Source organism: Phyllobates terribilis, unplaced genomic scaffold (assembly GCF_046119375.1).
Source record: "Phyllobates terribilis strain yellow unplaced genomic scaffold, ASM4611937v1 Scaffold_3__8_contigs__length_932513732, whole genome shotgun sequence".
NCBI classification, from domain to species: domain Eukaryota; kingdom Metazoa; phylum Chordata; class Amphibia; order Anura; family Dendrobatidae; genus Phyllobates; species Phyllobates terribilis.
The window spans coordinates 7,453,839-7,457,463 of NW_027362763.1; the positions used below are offsets into that span (position 1 = coordinate 7,453,839).

The following is a 3,625-nucleotide window of genomic DNA, read 5'->3' on the forward strand; positions in this document are numbered from 1 at the left end:
ACAGAGCCACCCTTCAGTCACTGCCACCTGTGCGCCAGCCCCGACGCACGTTTCGGCAAACGAGCCTTTGTCAAGAGGTATACTCCTTGTAAACCTTTGTAAACAGGGTCTTGTTTGGGCACAAAATGCCATATAGACCCCTCAAAATTACTTCAAGACTCAAGTTGTCACAAAAAAAAACAGGTTTTGTAAATTTTGTACATTTGGTTGACAGAAGAGACTCAGGGTTTTCTTTCAAGCTCTATTTTTTGGACAATTTATTATAGTTAAAGCTTAAAAGAAAAAAAATGTTCTGCGTTGGCCGGGAATCGAACCCGGGTCAACTGCTTGGAAGGCAGCTATGCTCACCACTATACCACCAACGCTTGGACTGGATGATGGTGTTTTTTTTCTGGCTTCCATCACTCTGCCTGGGGGAAGTACATCAAAGCTCACTGGATATTTCCCATACAGCTCACATACAGCTCAGGTACTTTTTGACTCCCGGCATAAGAAGATGTTTTTCCGTTTTTTGGTTGTTACATTATTTTTGTCACAGTCAGAATCTTATTGTCCAGTAATTAATGTACATGTATAATATATTATAGAAATGTCCAGTATTATGTGACCCATACACCTGGAGACGCAGTGAGGTGATGACAGCAGGAGAGCTGCAGTACACAAGCCTTCGATAGCTCAGCTGGTAGAGTGGAGGATTGTAGTGGGGCACAGACATCCTTAGGTCACTGGTTCGAAGGACATTTTATTACTTATTGTTAGTAGGGTATAATTATCTCCAGAATTAAGCAGCCACATTACTGATGGGGTCACATTGGCCAAAATATTAATTTCACTTAACAATCCCTCCTCGCCGTCCGCTCTCCTGAAGTAGGGCTTCTATTAGGGTTATTACGGTCCTTCACTTACAGCGCATTATCTGGACAGAAGTTTCCTCCCTCTATTCCTCCTCATTTTTGACTTTTTCGGAAGATGATGTTTTTAGCTCTTTGGCCTCGATTCATGATTGTGTTTTTCGGCTGTACCTCAGTCATTACTTACTTTTAGCCTTTTTCCTATAGGTGGCACTAGCGAGGTGGATTACTTCTATGATCGGATATTCACACGGAAAATGATTTCTACAACTGATCCCTCAGTCATACAGAAATGACAGGAGTAGTCCGTCCACCTACGACAGCCTCCTATATACAACGGCCTCCCATTTTTAGATTAAATTAGTATTTTTCTTTTTCAAAAACAAGATCTTCCACGTAGTCGGCAGGATTTGAACCTGCGCGGGGAGACCCCAATGGATTTCTAGTCCATCGCCTTAACCACTCGGCCACTACTATAGCTGCATACACCAGATGTGGAGTCACCGTCTCACTATCTACACACACAGCGTTCTCTATTCTGAGGAGAAGACATTAGTGTCACCACCCAACTCCACAATGTGCTCCGAGGAGGAGACATCGATCCTACACGTGAGGTCCTGCCGGCAGCCATGTGATACTTTCCTCTGGTGACATCTGGGACTGGTGTCCTCCTGGGGATCGGCCATTGTTTCTTTATGTTTGTTGCTTTCTTTTGTGATATATGTGTAATGGACGTTGAACGAGGTGGCACGGGGTGGTAGCCGTGGGCGAGTCTACTGAGCAACCTTCAGCGAGCACCTCGGCACCTCGCACATGAATAAATAGATAGAGTCAGTGCTTTTAAATAAAACCAACTTTACTGACAGATTGCAGTGTACAGGCAGGTGCAGCAGATATTCTCAGGCCCAGGTCTTATGCAGGGACAATAAGCCGTTTTTCTACCTTCCGACTCAGTTTATCACAGCAGGCAGACTCTCACCTTCAGCACACCCTCTGTGCTGGTTGTCGCTTGTCCGAGGGAAGCTGTGCTACTCAGATAAGGCTCCTATCCCTTTTCCACAGTCCCTGTCCTCTCTCGCTGTGCTACTCGGATATAGATATATACATGTACATCCCTTTTCCGCAGCCTCTGTTCGGTCCTCAGCTCCTGCTGAGGGCTGTCGGCAGTCTCTCTCTCTCTCTCCCACGCACCTTCCAACCCTGGCCTGGGTCTATGGCTGCTGGATTCTGCTTAGTGCCTAGTCTCTGTCCTCGGATCTGCGCACCTTCTAACCCTGGCATGGGTCTATGGCTGCCGGACTCTGCTTAGTGCCTAGTCTCTGTCCTCGGATCCGCGCACCTTCTAACCCTGGCCTGGGTCTATGGCTGCCGGACTCTTCTTAGTGCCGAGTCTCTGTCCTCGGATCTGCGCACCTTCTAACCCTGGCCTGGGTCTATGGCTGCCGGACTCTGCTTAGTGCCTAGTCTCTGTCCTCGGCCCTGGCTCAGGTCTCTAGCTGCCGGACTCTCTGGTACTCACATGGACCCTTGATGTCTCGTGTACTGGCCTCTTCTCTGAGTGCATTTACACCATCACTGGTCCTTACTCATGGGCTCACGGCCCCACTGCTTCGACCTGTCCTCTGTCCCGACCTGTCACGAGCAGGTCCTCTCTCGTAGGCTTACGGCCCCCACTGCCTCGACTCCTTCTTTGCGGGGACACCCCCATCTTCATACAAGCTCCCTTTCTCTGGAGCTCTTCTTTGACACCTTGTCCTGGGCATGGCCGCCTGGACACTGCTCCTTAACTTCCTGTCTCCTGTCTCTAAGCTCACTGCCTCTGCTCCTCCCTGCTGCGCTCCTCCCCCGGCCAGCTCTGCCATGCTGCTGTAACTAGGCAACTACTGCACTGTACAATACAGGGAGAACACATAAAAGCATCAACATTACATTAGACATTACACTTACACGGGGACAACTACTGCTGCACGTGGGAATAATAACAGGGAAAAGTCCTTCTTAAAAGGGTGGTGGCGTCCATCCCCCTTACACTCCCCCCCTTCTTAAACATGGCCGTCCTCGGACATGCAGGGACCCTGTAAAGAAACACAGCATAAACACAGTCCCAACGTGCACATCTTAAAGGGGTAGCCCACACACATACACTCTGCTCCGGCGGAATCGCAACAAGTCCACTGCTATGAAGCATAGAAGTCCAAAACATGCACAATCCAGCCTCACTTGACGAGGCAACAAAACAGAAGAAAGACCCCGCGAAAAATCACTTCCCCTTTAAGGGACAAAAATGTCCCTTTAAGAAATGCAAAAATTGCTGCAAAGTGTCCTTTGCATGCCCAACTGCATCCGGGCACAGTCCATTACATTCCCTGTGGCAACAGGGACACGATTCCTTCTACAACGGTACTAAAGCATTTAAAGGGGTTACACACACGTGTGCCTGCTCCTGCAAGGCAGCACCGATCCGGACCCCAGAGGCAATTGCTGAGGTCATCAAAGTCCAAGTCCAAAATAGGCCTCCGATGTCGAGGCTCCAACTGGTATCAGGGAGAAAACAACAACTGCCATCGCAGCTTCACTTCGGTCCAGTTTGACCGGCTTCAACGCCCTCAGCTTGCGGGGCAACACCTTTTTTCAGCAAAGAAAACTTCTCTTCAGCTCTCAACGGGCCTCACTGGAAGTATCAGGAGGGCTCGGCAACATCGGTCTTCCACTCAGATTCACTCTCCAACTTTCAAATGGCGACAGGCCACCTGCACTTCTCCACACGAGGATCC

General features: G+C 49.1%; 2 non-coding genes across 2 annotated transcripts; both read right to left on the reverse strand.

The window, feature by feature from the left end:
- Positions 1-293: 293 nt before the first annotated feature.
- Positions 294-365, reverse strand: TRNAG-UCC (transfer RNA glycine (anticodon UCC)). Its single transcript has one exon. It is a non-coding gene; the product is annotated as a tRNA-Gly (tRNA).
- Positions 366-1,246: 881 nt separating this feature from the next.
- Positions 1,247-1,328, reverse strand: TRNAS-AGA (transfer RNA serine (anticodon AGA)). The gene has a single exon. It is a non-coding gene; the product is annotated as a tRNA-Ser (tRNA).
- Between the last annotated feature and the right edge of the window lie 2,297 nt (positions 1,329-3,625).